Here is a 19,435-nt window from a genome sequence, read left to right as displayed (position 1 = left end):
ACATCTGTGAAAGGGCACTGAATGCTATCCTAGTCTTCAGCTGCGTTTGAGTCCCAGGAAGCAACTGGGTTCGTTGGCTTACAGGCTGTGATCGTGCAGCGGTAATGGCAAAGATCTGCCCGGATTGCTCGACAGCTCTCGTTTGTACAGCATTCAAACGGCCTCAGGAACGCCGTTCCAAGCAGCCTTACATTCCATGCTGGCGTAGCCAGGGAGGCATTTGGATTCTTTGGAGAAACACCACTGTGCCTCACCAGTGAAACCTGTGGGCTCCCAAATACGTCTCCCTACGGCAGTCGGATGCTAGATGTTTAGTTCCAGCCTGAAAACAACGAACAGCTTTTTCTGTGACAATGCTGGACTTCTGGGACCATCCAGATTCACCAAGGCCTAACTTTTGCCCGGCGGGGGAATGCTCTTCTGCACGTACAGCACTCCCCACGTGAAAACCTTTCTTAGCAGAAGGAGGCAGTCTTTCCCTAGTACTACATAGCTAGGCTTAATCTTCAGATAACATGCTGTGTCATCAAGCTTGAAAGTGGGACACCGATGGGAGCCTTTTATTCTCCTGGAATGGAAGTCACTTGCTTTGGGCTTCAAGGCTGCCTGAACAGCCTTAGCGGCTCATCTTCTCTTCACTGCAGGAATGTGGCTTTGGGCCAAGGCTGCGTTCTCTCAATGGCAATAATGTGCTGGCAATTGCTTTCTAGAAACTCATCCCACGGCACTGCAGATTCAGCTCCATACAAATGAAAGGTGACCTAAGTCTACAAGGTAAAGTCCAGTGTTTCACATCAGCAGAGTTGAGTGTGCAGTGGTAGCCACGAAGCCATACTCTGAAAAGGAGTGCCTTAACTCTGCTATGCCCCTGGGAACACATAGGGCAGTGTATCGTGCACCAATCTCTCGTGATGACCACTGTGTGCTACAAGAGCGGTCGCTGGCTTCTGAGGAAGCCTAGGCAAAGTAGGTCCCCTGGAGCAGTCTTCACATTCATAGCAAGGGCAACGTACTCCTTTCTGGGATGCCTAGGCAGAGTGTTCCAGTCGTCAGAAGGCCTCGCGAAAGCAGCGCCTGGCAGATTCTCTTTGCAAGTCGATCGTCCTCAGTGACTGAAACAGAACTGCACTGTTACTGCACAATGTGCTTGTGATTCAGTCTGGGACACAGGATGGCACTCTCACAGAGGCGAAAGCTAACTTTTGCATCCAGCCTGAAGACCAGTATATTTTTCACACTTCCACTGTTGTATGTGCAACAGCCATGGTCCTCGAAGCCTACCTAAGGTACTGAAATACTTACCCATTTCATCCTATGCAGAGGTCCCTGTGCCCAAAGGGTCTCCAGGGAAGAGCCCTGTGGGTCCCGTGTGTTTCCTTGAGGTAGTCAGAAACTACTGAGGATAACCTTATGAGCTCAAGTCTGAAACCGGGCAACCCTGGCAAAACCTTCATTTCGTCCGTGGTAGGCGAGACAGGTGCGGTTTGAAAGCTGCCTGAAAATCACTCCTGCTGCCCATCTTTTCTTTGTTGCCTGACGGCATCACGAAAGAACTTGAGTGTCATCGTATGAGGCATGCTGGTCTCGGTTCCTTCCTGGGAGTTCCTCCAAGAGCACACTGGAGCTTGGCGGCAAAGAACTGGCACCCCTGGGCTCAAGTAAAAGTCCAGATTTCTCCCTTAGTCAGCTTAGCTATGCCCTAGGAGCGAAGAAGCATGTGTTAAAGGAAGGCTGCCACACTGTTACGTATTTCACGATTCATTGTGCACTCACCTTCGTTGTAACATCTGTGAAAGGGCACTGAATGCTATCCTAGTCTTCAGCTGCGTTTGAGTCCCAGGAAGCAACTGGGTTCGTTGGCTTACAGGCTGTGATCGTGCAGCGGTAATGGCAAAGATCTGCCCGGATTGCTCGACAGCTCTCGTTTGTACAGCATTCAAACGGCCTCAGGAACGCCGTTCCAAGCAGCCTTACATTCCATGCTGGCGTAGCCAGGGAGGCATTTGGATTCTTCGGAGAAACACCACTGTGCCTCACCAGTGAAACCTGTGGGCTCCCAAATACGTCTCCCTACGGCAGTCGGATGCTAGATGTTTAGTTCCAGCCTGAAAACAACGAACAGCTTTTTCTGTGACAATGCTGGACTTCTGGGACCATCCAGATTCACCAAGGCCTAACTTTTGCCCGGCGGGGGAATGCTCTTCTGCACGTACAGCACTCCCCACGTGAAAACCTTTCTTAGCAGAAGGAGGCAGTCTTTCCCTAGTACTACATAGCTAGGCTTAATCTTCAGATAACATGCTGTGTCATCAAGCTTGAAAGTGGGACACCGATGGGAGCCTTTTATTCTCCTGGAATGGAAGTCACTTGCTTTGGGCTTCAAGGCTGCCTGAACAGCCTTAGCGGCTCATCTTCTCTTCACTGCAGGAATGTGGCTTTGGGCCAAGGCTGCGTTCTCTCAATGGCAATAATGTGCTGGCAATTGCTTTCTAGAAACTCATCCCACGGCACTGCAGATTCAGCTCCATACAAAGGAAAGGTGACCTAAGTCTACAAGGTAAAGTCCAGTGTTTCACATCAGCAGAGTTGAGTGTGCAGTGGTAGCCACGAAGCCATACTCTGAAAAGGAGTGCCTTAACTCTGCTATGCCCCTGGGAACACATAGGGCAGTGTATCGTGCACCAATCTCTCGTGATGACCACTGTGTGCTACAAGAGCGGTCGCTGGCTTCTGAGGAAGCCTAGGCAAAGTAGGTCCCCTGGAGCAGTCTTCACATTCATAGCAAGGGCAACGTACTCCTTTCTGGGATGCCTAGGCAGAGTGTTCCAGTCGTCAGAAGGCCTCGCGAAAGCAGCGCCTGGCAGATTCTCTTTGCAAGTGGATCGTCCTCAATGACTGAAACAGAACTGCACTGTTACTGCACAATGTGCTTGTGATTCAGTCTGGGACACAGGATGGCACTCTCACAGAGGCGAAAGCTAACTTTTGCATCCAGCCTGAAGACCAGTATATTTTTCACACTTCCACTGTTGTATGTGCAACAGCCATGGTCCTCGAAGCCTACCTAAGGTACTGAAATACTTACCCATTTCATCCTATGCAGAGGTCCCTGTGCCCAAAGGGTCTCCAGGGAAGAGCCCTGTGGGTCCCGTGTGTTTCCTTGAGGTAGTCAGAAACTACTGAGGATAACCTTATGAGCTCAAGTCTGAAACCGGGCAACCCTGGCAAAACCTTCATTTCGTCCGTGGTAGGCGAGACAGGTGCGGTTTGAAAGCTGCCTGAAAATCACTCCTGCTGCCCATCTTTTCTTTGTTGCCTGACGGCATCACGAAAGAACTTGAGTGTCATCGTATGAGGCATGCTGGTCTCGGTTCCTTCCTGGGAGTTCCTCCAAGAGCACACTGGAGCTTGGCGGCAAAGAACTGGCACCCCTGGGCTCAAGTAAAAGTCCAGATTTCTCCCTTAGTCAGCTTAGCTATGCCCTAGGAGCGAAGAAGCATGTGTTAAAGGAAGGCTGCCACACTGTTACGTATTTCACGATTCATTGTGCACTCACCTTCGTTGTAACATCTGTGAAAGGGCACTGAATGCTATCCTAGTCTTCAGCTGCGTTTGAGTCCCAGGAAGCAACTGGGTTCGTTGGCTTACAGGCTGTGATCGTGCAGCGATAATGGCAAAGATCTGCCCGGATTGCTCGACAGCTCTCGTTTGTACAGCATTCAAACGGCCTCAGGAACGCCGTTCCAAGCAGCCTTACATTCCATGCTGGCGTAGCCAGGGAGGCATTTGGATTCTTCGGAGAAACACCACTGTGCCTCACCAGTGAAACCTGTGGGCTCCCAAATACGTCTCCCTACGGCAGTCGGATGCTAGATGTTTAGTTCCAGCCTGAAAACAACGAACAGCTTTTTCTGTGACAATGCTGGACTTCTGGGACCATCCAGATTCACCAAGGCCTAACTTTTGCCCGGCGGGGGAATGCTCTTCTGCACGTACAGCACTCCCCACGTGAAAACCTTTCTTAGCAGAAGGAGGCAGTCTTTCCCTAGTACTACATAGCTAGGCTTAATCTTCAGATAACATGCTGTGTCATCAAGCTTGAAAGTGGGACACCGATGGGAGCCTTTTATTCTCCTGGAATGGAAGTCACTTGCTTTGGGCTTCAAGGCTGCCTGAACAGCCTTAGCGGCTCATCTTCTCTTCACTGCAGGAATGTGGCTTTGGGCCAAGGCTGCGTTCTCTCAATGGCAATAATGTGCTGGCAATTGCTTTCTAGAAACTCATCCCACGGCACTGCAGATTCAGCTCCATACAAATGAAAGGTGACCTAAGTCTACAAGGTAAAGTCCAGTGTTTCACATCAGCAGAGTTGAGTGTGCAGTGGTAGCCACGAAGCCATACTCTGAAAAGGAGTGCCTTAACTCTGCTATGCCCCTGGGAACACATAGGGCAGTGTATCGTGCACCAATCTCTCGTGATGACCACTGTGTGCTACAAGAGCGGTCGCTGGCTTCTGAGGAACCCTAGGCGAAGTAGGTCCCCGGGAGCACTCTTCACATTCATAGCAAGGGCAACGTACTCCTTTCTGGGATGCCTAGGCAGAGTGTTCCAGTCGTCAAAAGGCCTCGCGAAAGCAGCGCCTGGCAGATTCTCTTTGCAAGTCGATCGTCCTCAGTGACTGAAACAGAACTGCACTGTTACTGCACAACGTGCTTGTGATTCAGTCTGGGACACAGGATAGCAATCTCACAGAGGCGAAAGCTAACCTTTGCATCCAGCCTGAAGACCAGTACATTTTTCACACTTCACACTGTTAAGTATGTGCAACAGCCATGCTCACCGAGGCCTACCTAAGGTCCTGAAATACTTACCCATTTCATCCAATGCAGAGGCCCCTGAGCCCAAAGGGTCTCCAGAGAAGAGCCCTGTGGGTCCCGTGTGTTTCCTTGAGGTAGTCAGAAACTACTGAGGATAACCTTATGAGCTCAAGTTTGAAACCGGGCAACCCTGGCAAAACCTTCATTTCGTCGGGGGTAGGCGAGACAGGTGCGGTTTGAAAGCTGCCAGAAAAATCACTCCTGCTGCCCATCTTCTCTTTGCTTCCTGACGGCATCACGAAAGAACTTGAGTGTAATCGTTTGAGGCATGCTGGTCTCGGTTCCTTGCTGGGAGCTCCTCCAGGAGCACACTGGAGCTTGCCGGCAAAGAACTGACACCCCTGTGCTCAAGTAAAAGTCCAGATTTCTCCCATAGTCAGCTTAGCTATGCCCTAGGAGCGAAGAAGCATGTGATAGAGGAAGGCTGCAACACTGTTTGGTATTTCACGACTCATTGTGCACTCACCTTCGTTGTAACATCTGTGAAAGGGCACTGAATGCCGTCCAAATCTTCTGCTGTGTTTGAGTCCCAGGAAGCAACTGGGTTCGCTGGCTTTAAGGCTGTGAAAGTGCAGCGGTAATGGCAAAGCCCTGCCCGGATTGCTCCACAGCTCTCGTTCATACAGCATTCAAACGGCCTCAGGAACGCCGTTCCAAGCAGCCTTACATTCCATGCTGGCGTAGCCAGGGAGGCATTTGGATTCTTCGGAGAAACACCACTGTGCCTCACCAGTGAAACCTGTGGGCTCCCAAATACGTCTCCCTACGGCAGTCGGATGCTAGATGTTTAGTTCCAGCCTGAAAACAACGAACAGCTTTTTCTGTGACAATGCTGGACTTCTGGGACCATCCAGATTCACCAAGGCCTAACTTTTGCCCGGCGGGGGAATGCTCTTCTGCACGTACAGCACTCCCCACGTGAAAACCTTTCTTAGCAGAAGGAGGCAGTCTTTCCCTAGTACTACATAGCTAGGCTTAATCTTCAGATAACATGCTGTGTCATCAAGCTTGAAAGTGGGACACCGATGGGAGCCTTTTATTCTCCTGGAATGGAAGTCACTTGCTTTGGGCTTCAAGGCTGCCTGAACAGCCTTAGCGGCTCATCTTCTCTTCACTGCAGGAATGTGGCTTTGGGCCAAGGCTGCGTTCTCTCAATGGCAATAATGTGCTGGCAATTGCTTTCTAGAAACTCATCCCACGGCACTGCAGATTCAGCTCCATACAAAGGAAAGGTGACCTAAGTCTACAAGGTAAAGTCCAGTGTTTCACATCAGCAGAGTTGAGTGTGCAGTGGTAGCCACGAAGCCATACTCTGAAAAGGAGTGCCTTAACTCTGCTATGCCCCTGGGAACACATAGGGCAGTGTATCGTGCACCAATCTCTCGTGATGACCACTGTGTGCTACAAGAGCGGTCGCTGGCTTCTGAGGAAGCCTAGGCGAAGTAGGTCCCCGGGAGCAGTCTTCACATTCATAGCAAGGGCAACGTACTCCTTTCTGGGATGCCTAGGCAGAGTGTTCCAGTCGTCAGAAGGCCTCGCGAAAGCAGCGCCTGGCAGATTCTCTTTGCAAGTCGATCGTCCTCAGTGACTGAAACAGAACTGCACTGTTACTGCACAATGTGCTTGTGATTCAGTCTGGGACACAGGATGGCACTCTCACAGAGGCGAAAGCTAACTTTTGCATCCAGCCTGAAGACCAGTATATTTTTCACACTTCCACTGTTGTATGTGCAACAGCCATGGTCCTCGAAGCCTACCTAAGGTACTGAAATACTTACCCATTTCATCCTATGCAGAGGTCCCTGTGCCCAAAGGGTCTCCAGGGAAGAGCCCTGTGGGTCCCGTGTGTTTCCTTGAGGTAGTCAGAAACTACTGAGGATAACCTTATGAGCTCAAGTCTGAAACCGGGCAACCCTGGCAAAACCTTCATTTCGTCCGTGGTAGGCGAGACAGGTGCGGTTTGAAAGCTGCCTGAAAATCACTCCTGCTGCCCATCTTTTCTTTGTTGCCTGACGGCATCACGAAAGAACTTGAGTGTCATCGTATGAGGCATGCTGGTCTCGGTTCCTTCCTGGGAGTTCCTCCAAGAGCACACTGGAGCTTGGCGGCAAAGAACTGGCACCCCTGGGCTCAAGTAAAAGTCCAGATTTCTCCCTTAGTCAGCTTAGCTATGCCCTAGGAGCGAAGAAGCATGTGTTAAAGGAAGGCTGCCACACTGTTACGTATTTCACGATTCATTGTGCACTCACCTTCGTTGTAACATCTGTGAAAGGGCACTGAATGCCGTCCAAATCTTCTGCTGTGTTTGAGTCCCAGGAAGCAACTGGGTTCGCTGGCTTTAAGGCTGTGAAAGTGCAGCGGTAATGGCAAAGCCCTGCCCGGATTGCTCCACAGCTCTCGTTCATACAGCATTCAAACGGCCTCAGGAACGCCGTTCCAAGCAGCCTTACATTCCATGCTGGCGTAGCCAGGGAGGCATTTGGATTCTTCGGAGAAACACCACTGTGCCTCACCAGTGAAACCTGTGGGCTCCCAAATACGTCTCCCTACGGCAGTCGGATGCTAGATGTTTAGTTCCAGCCTGAAAACAACGAACAGCTTTTTCTGTGACAATGCTGGACTTCTGGGACCATCCAGATTCACCAAGGCCTAACTTTTGCCCGGCGGGGGAATGCTCTTCTGCACGTACAGCACTCCCCACGTGAAAACCTTTCTTAGCAGAAGGAGGCAGTCTTTCCCTAGTACTACATAGCTAGGCTTAATCTTCAGATAACATGCTGTGTCATCAAGCTTGAAAGTGGGACACCGATGGGAGCCTTTTATTCTCCTGGAATGGAAGTCACTTGCTTTGGGCTTCAAGGCTGCCTGAACAGCCTTAGCGGCTCATCTTCTCTTCACTGCAGGAATGTGGCTTTGGGCCAAGGCTGCGTTCTCTCAATGGCAATAATGTGCTGGCAATTGCTTTCTAGAAACTCATCCCACGGCACTGCAGATTCAGCTCCATACAAAGGAAAGGTGACCTAAGTCTACAAGGTAAAGTCCAGTGTTTCACATCAGCAGAGTTGAGTGTGCAGTGGTAGCCACGAAGCCATACTCTGAAAAGGAGTGCCTTAACTCTGCTATGCCCCTGGGAACACATAGGGCAGTGTATCGTGCACCAATCTCTCGTGATGACCACTGTGTGCTACAAGAGCGGTCGCTGGCTTCTGAGGAACCCTAGGCGAAGTAGGTCCCCGGGAGCACTCTTCACATTCATAGCAAGGGCAACGTACTCCTTTCTGGGATGCCTAGGCAGAGTGTTCCAGTCGTCAGAAGGCCTCGCGAAAGCAGCGCCTGGCAGATTCTCTTTGCAAGTGGATCGTCCTCAGTGACTGAAACAGAACTGCACTGTTACTGCACAATGTGCTTGTGATTCAGTCTGGGACACAGGATAGCAATCTCACAGAGGCGAAAGCTAACCTTTGCATCCAGCCTGAAGACCAGTACATTTTTCACACTTCACACTGTTAAGTATGTGCCACAGCCATGCTCACCGAGGCCTACCTAAGGTCCTGAAATACTTACCCATTTCAGCCAATGCAGAGGCCCCTGAGCCCAAAGGGTCTCCAGAGAAGAGCCCTGTGGGTCCCGTGTGTTTCCTTGAGGTAGTCAGAAACTACTGAGGATAACCTTATGAGCTCAAGTTTGAAACCGGGCAACCCTGGCAAAACCTTCATTTCGTCGGGGGTAGGCGAGACAGGTGCGGTTTGAAAGCTGCCAGAAAAATCACTCCTGCTGCCCATCTTCTCTTTGCTTCCTGACGGCATCACGAAAGAACTTGAGTGTAATCGTTTGAGGCATGCTGGTCTCGGTTCCTTGCTGGGAGCTCCTCCAGGAGCACACTGGAGCTTGCCGGCAAAGAACTGACACCCCTGTGCTCAAGTAAAAGTCCAGATTTCTCCCATAGTCAGCTTAGCTATGCCCTAGGAGCGAAGAAGCATGTGATAGAGGAAGGCTGCAACACTGTTTGGTATTTCACGACTCATTGTGCACTCACCTTCGTTGTAACATCTGTGAAAGGGCACTGAATGCCGTCCAAATCTTCTGCTGTGTTTGAGTCCCAGGAAGCAACTGGGTTCGCTGGCTTTAAGGCTGTGAAAGTGCAGCGGTAATGGCAAAGCCCTGCCCGGATTGCTCCACAGCTCTCGTTCATACAGCATTCAAACGGCCTCAGGAACGCCGTTCCAAGCAGCCTTACATTCCATGCTGGCGTAGCCAGGGAGGCATTTGGATTCTTCGGAGAAACACCACTGTGCCTCACCAGTGAAACCTGTGGGCTCCCAAATACGTCTCCCTACGGCAGTCGGATGCTAGATGTTTAGTTCCAGCCTGAAAACAACGAACAGCTTTTTCTGTGACAATGCTGGACTTCTGGGACCATCCAGATTCACCAAGGCCTAACTTTTGCCCGGCGGGGGAATGCTCTTCTGCACGTACAGCACTCCCCACGTGAAAACCTTTCTTAGCAGAAGGAGGCAGTCTTTCCCTAGTACTACATAGCTAGGCTTAATCTTCAGATAACATGCTGTGTCATCAAGCTTGAAAGTGGGACACCGATGGGAGCCTTTTATTCTCCTGGAATGGAAGTCACTTGCTTTGGGCTTCAAGGCTGCCTGAACAGCCTTAGCGGCTCATCTTCTCTTCACTGCAGGAATGTGGCTTTGGGCCAAGGCTGCGTTCTCTCAATGGCAATAATGTGCTGGCAATTGCTTTCTAGAAACTCATCCCACGGCACTGCAGATTCAGCTCCATACAAATGAAAGGTGACCTAAGTCTACAAGGTAAAGTCCAGTGTTTCACATCAGCAGAGTTGAGTGTGCAGTGGTAGCCACGAAGCCATACTCTGAAAAGGAGTGCCTTAACTCTGCTATGCCCCTGGGAACACATAGGGCAGTGTATCGTGCACCAATCTCTCGTGATGACCACTGTGTGCTACAAGAGCGGTCGCTGGCTTCTGAGGAAGCCTAGGCAAAGTAGGTCCCCTGGAGCAGTCTTCACATTCATAGCAAGGGCAACGTACTCCTTTCTGGGATGCCTAGGCAGAGTGTTCCAGTCGTCAGAAGGCCTCGCGAAAGCAGCGCCTGGCAGATTCTCTTTGCAAGTGGATCGTCCTCAATGACTGAAACAGAACTGCACTGTTACTGCACAATGTGCTTGTGATTCAGTCTGGGACACAGGATGGCACTCTCACAGAGGCGAAAGCTAACTTTTGCATCCAGCCTGAAGACCAGTATATTTTTCACACTTCCACTGTTGTATGTGCAACAGCCATGGTCCTCGAAGCCTACCTAAGGTACTGAAATACTTACCCATTTCATCCTATGCAGAGGTCCCTGTGCCCAAAGGGTCTCCAGGGAAGAGCCCTGTGGGTCCCGTGTGTTTCCTTGAGGTAGTCAGAAACTACTGAGGATAACCTTATGAGCTCAAGTCTGAAACCGGGCAACCCTGGCAAAACCTTCATTTCGTCCGTGGTAGGCGAGACAGGTGCGGTTTGAAAGCTGCCTGAAAATCACTCCTGCTGCCCATCTTTTCTTTGTTGCCTGACGGCATCACGAAAGAACTTGAGTGTCATCGTATGAGGCATGCTGGTCTCGGTTCCTTCCTGGGAGTTCCTCCAAGAGCACACTGGAGCTTGGCGGCAAAGAACTGGCACCCCTGGGCTCAAGTAAAAGTCCAGATTTCTCCCTTAGTCAGCTTAGCTATGCCCTAGGAGCGAAGAAGCATGTGTTAAAGGAAGGCTGCCACACTGTTACGTATTTCACGATTCATTGTGCACTCACCTTCGTTGTAACATCTGTGAAAGGGCACTGAATGCCGTCCAAATCTTCTGCTGTGTTTGAGTCCCAGGAAGCAACTGGGTTCGCTGGCTTTAAGGCTGTGAAAGTGCAGCGGTAATGGCAAAGCCCTGCCCGGATTGCTCCACAGCTCTCGTTCATACAGCATTCAAACGGCCTCAGGAACGCCGTTCCAAGCAGCCTTACATTCCATGCTGGCGTAGCCAGGGAGGCATTTGGATTCTTCGGAGAAACACCACTGTGCCTCACCAGTGAAACCTGTGGGCTCCCAAATACGTCTCCCTACGGCAGTCGGATGCTAGATGTTTAGTTCCAGCCTGAAAACAACGAACAGCTTTTTCTGTGACAATGCTGGACTTCTGGGACCATCCAGATTCACCAAGGCCTAACTTTTGCCCGGCGGGGGAATGCTCTTCTGCACGTACAGCACTCCCCACGTGAAAACCTTTCTTAGCAGAAGGAGGCAGTCTTTCCCTAGTACTACATAGCTAGGCTTAATCTTCAGATAACATGCTGTGTCATCAAGCTTGAAAGTGGGACACCGATGGGAGCCTTTTATTCTCCTGGAATGGAAGTCACTTGCTTTGGGCTTCAAGGCTGCCTGAACAGCCTTAGCGGCTCATCTTCTCTTCACTGCAGGAATGTGGCTTTGGGCCAAGGCTGCGTTCTCTCAATGGCAATAATGTGCTGGCAATTGCTTTCTAGAAACTCATCCCACGGCACTGCAGATTCAGCTCCATACAAAGGAAAGGTGACCTAAGTCTACAAGGTAAAGTCCAGTGTTTCACATCAGCAGAGTTGAGTGTGCAGTGGTAGCCACGAAGCCATACTCTGAAAAGGAGTGCCTTAACTCTGCTATGCCCCTGGGAACACATAGGGCAGTGTATCGTGCACCAATCTCTCGTGATGACCACTGTGTGCTACAAGAGCGGTCGCTGGCTTCTGAGGAACCCTAGGCGAAGTAGGTCCCCGGGAGCACTCTTCACATTCATAGCAAGGGCAACGTACTCCTTTCTGGGATGCCTAGGCAGAGTGTTCCAGTCGTCAAAAGGCCTCGCGAAAGCAGCGCCTGGCAGATTCTCTTTGCAAGTCGATCGTCCTCAGTGACTGAAACAGAACTGCACTGTTACTGCACAACGTGCTTGTGATTCAGTCTGGGACACAGGATAGCAATCTCACAGAGGCGAAAGCTAACCTTTGCATCCAGCCTGAAGACCAGTACATTTTTCACACTTCACACTGTTAAGTATGTGCAACAGCCATGCTCACCGAGGCCTACCTAAGGTCCTGAAATACTTACCCATTTCATCCAATGCAGAGGCCCCTGAGCCCAAAGGGTCTCCAGAGAAGAGCCCTGTGGGTCCCGTGTGTTTCCTTGAGGTAGTCAGAAACTACTGAGGATAACCTTATGAGCTCAAGTTTGAAACCGGGCAACCCTGGCAAAACCTTCATTTCGTCGGGGGTAGGCGAGACAGGTGCGGTTTGAAAGCTGCCAGAAAAATCACTCCTGCTGCCCATCTTCTCTTTGCTTCCTGACGGCATCACGAAAGAACTTGAGTGTAATCGTTTGAGGCATGCTGGTCTCGGTTCCTTGCTGGGAGCTCCTCCAGGAGCACACTGGAGCTTGCCGGCAAAGAACTGACACCCCTGTGCTCAAGTAAAAGTCCAGATTTCTCCCATAGTCAGCTTAGCTATGCCCTAGGAGCGAAGAAGCATGTGATAGAGGAAGGCTGCAACACTGTTTGGTATTTCACGACTCATTGTGCACTCACCTTCGTTGTAACATCTGTGAAAGGGCACTGAATGCCGTCCAAATCTTCTGCTGTGTTTGAGTCCCAGGAAGCAACTGGGTTCGCTGGCTTTAAGGCTGTGAAAGTGCAGCGGTAATGGCAAAGCCCTGCCCGGATTGCTCCACAGCTCTCGTTCATACAGCATTCAAACGGCCTCAGGAACGCCGTTCCAAGCAGCCTTACATTCCATGCTGGCGTAGCCAGGGAGGCATTTGGATTCTTTGGAGAAACACCACTGTGCCTCACCAGTGAAACCTGTGGGCTCCCAAATACGTCTCCCTACGGCAGTCGGATGCTAGATGTTTAGTTCCAGCCTGAAAACAACGAACAGCTTTTTCTGTGACAATGCTGGACTTCTGGGACCATCCAGATTCACCAAGGCCTAACTTTTGCCCGGCGGGGGAATGCTCTTCTGCACGTACAGCACTCCCCACGTGAAAACCTTTCTTAGCAGAAGGAGGCAGTCTTTCCCTAGTACTACATAGCTAGGCTTAATCTTCAGATAACATGCTGTGTCATCAAGCTTGAAAGTGGGACACCGATGGGAGCCTTTTATTCTCCTGGAATGGAAGTCACTTGCTTTGGGCTTCAAGGCTGCCTGAACAGCCTTAGCGGCTCATCTTCTCTTCACTGCAGGAATGTGGCTTTGGGCCAAGGCTGCGTTCTCTCAATGGCAATAATGTGCTGGCAATTGCTTTCTAGAAACTCATCCCACGGCACTGCAGATTCAGCTCCATACAAATGAAAGGTGACCTAAGTCTACAAGGTAAAGTCCAGTGTTTCACATCAGCAGAGTTGAGTGTGCAGTGGTAGCCACGAAGCCATACTCTGAAAAGGAGTGCCTTAACTCTGCTATGCCCCTGGGAACACATAGGGCAGTGTATCGTGCACCAATCTCTCGTGATGACCACTGTGTGCTACAAGAGCGGTCGCTGGCTTCTGAGGAAGCCTAGGCAAAGTAGGTCCCCTGGAGCAGTCTTCACATTCATAGCAAGGGCAACGTACTCCTTTCTGGGATGCCTAGGCAGAGTGTTCCAGTCGTCAGAAGGCCTCGCGAAAGCAGCGCCTGGCAGATTCTCTTTGCAAGTCGATCGTCCTCAGTGACTGAAACAGAACTGCACTGTTACTGCACAATGTGCTTGTGATTCAGTCTGGGACACAGGATGGCACTCTCACAGAGGCGAAAGCTAACTTTTGCATCCAGCCTGAAGACCAGTATATTTTTCACACTTCCACTGTTGTATGTGCAACAGCCATGGTCCTCGAAGCCTACCTAAGGTACTGAAATACTTACCCATTTCATCCTATGCAGAGGTCCCTGTGCCCAAAGGGTCTCCAGGGAAGAGCCCTGTGGGTCCCGTGTGTTTCCTTGAGGTAGTCAGAAACTACTGAGGATAACCTTATGAGCTCAAGTCTGAAACCGGGCAACCCTGGCAAAACCTTCATTTCGTCCGTGGTAGGCGAGACAGGTGCGGTTTGAAAGCTGCCTGAAAATCACTCCTGCTGCCCATCTTTTCTTTGTTGCCTGACGGCATCACGAAAGAACTTGAGTGTCATCGTATGAGGCATGCTGGTCTCGGTTCCTTCCTGGGAGTTCCTCCAAGAGCACACTGGAGCTTGGCGGCAAAGAACTGGCACCCCTGGGCTCAAGTAAAAGTCCAGATTTCTCCCTTAGTCAGCTTAGCTATGCCCTAGGAGCGAAGAAGCATGTGTTAAAGGAAGGCTGCCACACTGTTACGTATTTCACGATTCATTGTGCACTCACCTTCGTTGTAACATCTGTGAAAGGGCACTGAATGCTATCCTAGTCTTCAGCTGCGTTTGAGTCCCAGGAAGCAACTGGGTTCGCTGGCTTTAAGGCTGTGAAAGTGCAGCGGTAATGGCAAAGCCCTGCCCGGATTGCTCCACAGCTCTCGTTCATACAGCATTCAAACGGCCTCAGGAACGCCGTTCCAAGCAGCCTTACATTCCATGCTGGCGTAGCCAGGGAGGCATTTGGATTCTTTGGAGAAACACCACTGTGCCTCACCAGTGAAACCTGTGGGCTCCCAAATACGTCTCCCTACGGCAGTCGGATGCTAGATGTTTAGTTCCAGCCTGAAAACAACGAACAGCTTTTTCTGTGACAATGCTGGACTTCTGGGACCATCCAGATTCACCAAGGCCTAACTTTTGCCCGGCGGGGGAATGCTCTTCTGCACGTACAGCACTCCCCACGTGAAAACCTTTCTTAGCAGAAGGAGGCAGTCTTTCCCTAGTACTACATAGCTAGGCTTAATCTTCAGATAACATGCTGTGTCATCAAGCTTGAAAGTGGGACACCGATGGGAGCCTTTTATTCTCCTGGAATGGAAGTCACTTGCTTTGGGCTTCAAGGCTGCCTGAACAGCCTTAGCGGCTCATCTTCTCTTCACTGCAGGAATGTGGCTTTGGGCCAAGGCTGCGTTCTCTCAATGGCAATAATGTGCTGGCAATTGCTTTCTAGAAACTCATCCCACGGCACTGCAGATTCAGCTCCATACAAATGAAAGGTGACCTAAGTCTACAAGGTAAAGTCCAGTGTTTCACATCAGCAGAGTTGAGTGTGCAGTGGTAGCCACGAAGCCATACTCTGAAAAGGAGTGCCTTAACTCTGCTATGCCCCTGGGAACACATAGGGCAGTGTATCGTGCACCAATCTCTCGTGATGACCACTGTGTGCTACAAGAGCGGTCGCTGGCTTCTGAGGAAGCCTAGGCAAAGTAGGTCCCCTGGAGCAGTCTTCACATTCATAGCAAGGGCAACGTACTCCTTTCTGGGATGCCTAGGCAGAGTGTTCCAGTCGTCAGAAGGCCTCGCGAAAGCAGCGCCTGGCAGATTCTCTTTGCAAGTCGATCGTCCTCAGTGACTGAAACAGAACTGCACTGTTACTGCACAATGTGCTTGTGATTCAGTCTGGGACACAGGATGGCACTCTCACAGAGGCGAAAGCTAACTTTTGCATCCAGCCTGAAGACCAGTATATTTTTCACACTTCCACTGTTGTATGTGCAACAGCCATGGTCCTCGAAGCCTACCTAAGGTACTGAAATACTTACCCATTTCATCCTATGCAGAGGTCCCTGTGCCCAAAGGGTCTCCAGGGAAGAGCCCTGTGGGTCCCGTGTGTTTCCTTGAGGTAGTCAGAAACTACTGAGGATAACCTTATGAGCTCAAGTCTGAAACCGGGCAACCCTGGCAAAACCTTCATTTCGTCCGTGGTAGGCGAGACAGGTGCGGTTTGAAAGCTGCCTGAAAATCACTCCTGCTGCCCATCTTTTCTTTGTTGCCTGACGGCATCACGAAAGAACTTGAGTGTCATCGTATGAGGCATGCTGGTCTCGGTTCCTTCCTGGGAGTTCCTCCAAGAGCACACTGGAGCTTGGCGGCAAAGAACTGGCACCCCTGGGCTCAAGTAAAAGTCCAGATTTCTCCCTTAGTCAGCTTAGCTATGCCCTAGGAGCGAAGAAGCATGTGTTAAAGGAAGGCTGCCACACTGTTACGTATTTCACGATTCATTGTGCACTCACCTTCGTTGTAACATCTGTGAAAGGGCACTGAATGCTATCCTAGTCTTCAGCTGCGTTTGAGTCCCAGGAAGCAACTGGGTTCGTTGGCTTACAGGCTGTGATCGTGCAGCGGTAATGGCAAAGATCTGCCCGGATTGCTCGACAGCTCTCGTTTGTACAGCATTCAAACGGCCTCAGGAACGCCGTTCCAAGCAGCCTTACATTCCATGCTGGCGTAGCCAGGGAGGCATTTGGATTCTTTGGAGAAACACCACTGTGCCTCACCAGTGAAACCTGTGGGCTCCCAAATACGTCTCCCTACGGCAGTCGGATGCTAGATGTTTAGTTCCAGCCTGAAAACAACGAACAGCTTTTTCTGTGACAATGCTGGACTTCTGGGACCATCCAGATTCACCAAGGCCTAACTTTTGCCCGGCGGGGGAATGCTCTTCTGCACGTACAGCACTCCCCACGTGAAAACCTTTCTTAGCAGAAGGAGGCAGTCTTTCCCTAGTACTACATAGCTAGGCTTAATCTTCAGATAACATGCTGTGTCATCAAGCTTGAAAGTGGGACACCGATGGGAGCCTTTTATTCTCCTGGAATGGAAGTCACTTGCTTTGGGCTTCAAGGCTGCCTGAACAGCCTTAGCGGCTCATCTTCTCTTCACTGCAGGAATGTGGCTTTGGGCCAAGGCTGCGTTCTCTCAATGGCAATAATGTGCTGGCAATTGCTTTCTAGAAACTCATCCCACGGCACTGCAGATTCAGCTCCATACAAATGAAAGGTGACCTAAGTCTACAAGGTAAAGTCCAGTGTTTCACATCAGCAGAGTTGAGTGTGCAGTGGTAGCCACGAAGCCATACTCTGAAAAGGAGTGCCTTAACTCTGCTATGCCCCTGGGAACACATAGGGCAGTGTATCGTGCACCAATCTCTCGTGATGACCACTGTGTGCTACAAGAGCGGTCGCTGGCTTCTGAGGAAGCCTAGGCAAAGTAGGTCCCCTGGAGCAGTCTTCACATTCATAGCAAGGGCAACGTACTCCTTTCTGGGATGCCTAGGCAGAGTGTTCCAGTCGTCAGAAGGCCTCGCGAAAGCAGCGCCTGGCAGATTCTCTTTGCAAGTCGATCGTCCTCAGTGACTGAAACAGAACTGCACTGTTACTGCACAATGTGCTTGTGATTCAGTCTGGGACACAGGATGGCACTCTCACAGAGGCGAAAGCTAACTTTTGCATCCAGCCTGAAGACCAGTATATTTTTCACACTTCCACTGTTGTATGTGCAACAGCCATGGTCCTCGAAGCCTACCTAAGGTACTGAAATACTTACCCATTTCATCCTATGCAGAGGTCCCTGTGCCCAAAGGGTCTCCAGGGAAGAGCCCTGTGGGTCCCGTGTGTTTCCTTGAGGTAGTCAGAAACTACTGAGGATAACCTTATGAGCTCAAGTCTGAAACCGGGCAACCCTGGCAAAACCTTCATTTCGTCCGTGGTAGGCGAGACAGGTGCGGTTTGAAAGCTGCCTGAAAATCACTCCTGCTGCCCATCTTTTCTTTGTTGCCTGACGGCATCACGAAAGAACTTGAGTGTCATCGTATGAGGCATGCTGGTCTCGGTTCCTTCCTGGGAGTTCCTCCAAGAGCACACTGGAGCTTGGCGGCAAAGAACTGGCACCCCTGGGCTCAAGTAAAAGTCCAGATTTCTCCCTTAGTCAGCTTAGCTATGCCCTAGGAGCGAAGAAGCATGTGTTAAAGGAAGGCTGCCACACTGTTACGTATTTCACGATTCATTGTGCACTCACCTTCGTTGTAACATCTGTGAAAGGGCACTGAATGCTATCCTAGTCTTCAGCTGCGTTTGAGTCCCAGGAAGCAACTGGGTTCGTTGGCTTACAGGCTGTGATCGTGCAGCGGTAATGGCAAAGATCTGCCCGGATTGCTCGACAGCTCTCGTTTGTACAGCATTCAAACGGCCTCAGGAACGCCGTTCCAAGCAGCCTTACATTCCATGCTGGCGTAGCCAGGGAGGCATTTGGATTCTTCGGAGAAACACCACTGTGCCTCACCAGTGAAACCTGTGGGCTCCCAAATACGTCTCCCTACGGCAGTCGGATGCTAGATGTTTAGTTCCAGCCTGAAAACAACGAACAGCTTTTTCTGTGACAATGCTGGACTTCTGGGACCATCCAGATTCACCAAGGCCTAACTTTTGCCCGGCGGGGGAATGCTCTTCTGCACGTACAGCACTCCCCACGTGAAAACCTTTCTTAGCAGAAGGAGGCAGTCTTTCCCTAGTACTACATAGCTAGGCTTAATCTTCAGATAACATGCTGTGTCATCAAGCTTGAAAGTGGGACACCGATGGGAGCCTTTTATTCTCCTGGAATGGAAGTCACTTGCTTTGGGCTTCAAGGCTGCCTGAACAGCCTTAGCGGCTCATCTTCTCTTCACTGCAGGAATGTGGCTTTGGGCCAAGGCTGCGTTCTCTCAATGGCAATAATGTGCTGGCAATTGCTTTCTAGAAACTCATCCCACGGCACTGCAGATTCAGCTCCATACAAATGAAAGGTGACCTAAGTCTACAAGGTAAAGTCCAGTGTTTCACATCAGCAGAGTTGAGTGTGCAGTGGTAGCCACGAAGCCATACTCTGAAAAGGAGTGCCTTAACTCTGCTATGCCCCTGGGAACACATAGGGCAGTGTATCGTGCACCAATCTCTCGTGATGACCACTGTGTGCTACAAGAGCGGTCGCTGGCTTCTGAGGAACCCTAGGCGAAGTAGGTCCCCGGGAGCACTCTTCACATTCATAGCAAGGGCAACGTACTCCTTTCTGGGATGCCTAGGCAGAGTGTTCCAGTCGTCAAAAGGCCTCGCGAAAGCAGCGCCTGGCAGATTCTCTTTGCAAGTCGATCGTCCTCAGTGACTGAAACAGAACTGCACTGTTACTGCACAACGTGCTTGTGATTCAGTCTGGGACACAGGATAGCAATCTCACAGAGGCGAAAGCTAACCTTTGCATCCAGCCTGAAGACCAGTACATTTTTCACACTTCACACTGTTAAGTATGTGCAACAGCCATGCTCACCGAGGCCTACCTAAGGTCCTGAAATACTTACCCATTTCAGCCAATGCAGAGGCCCCTGAGCCCAAAGGGTCTCCAGAGAAGAGCCCTGTGGGTCCCGTGTGTTTCCTTGAGGTAGTCAGAAACTACTGAGGATAACCTTATGAGCTCAAGTTTGAAACCGGGCAACCCTGGCAAAACCTTCATTTCGTCGGGGGTAGGCGAGACAGGTGCGGTTTGAAAGCTGCCAGAAAAATCACTCCTGCTGCCCATCTTCTCTTTGCTTCCTGACGGCATCACGAAAGAACTTGAGTGTAATCGTTTGAGGCATGCTGGTCTCGGT

The sequence above is a fragment of the Balaenoptera ricei genome, chromosome 15 (assembly GCF_028023285.1).
Source record: "Balaenoptera ricei isolate mBalRic1 chromosome 15, mBalRic1.hap2, whole genome shotgun sequence".
NCBI classification, from domain to species: Eukaryota; Metazoa; Chordata; class Mammalia; order Artiodactyla; family Balaenopteridae; genus Balaenoptera; species Balaenoptera ricei.
Note: the sequence above shows the minus strand (reverse complement) of the source record.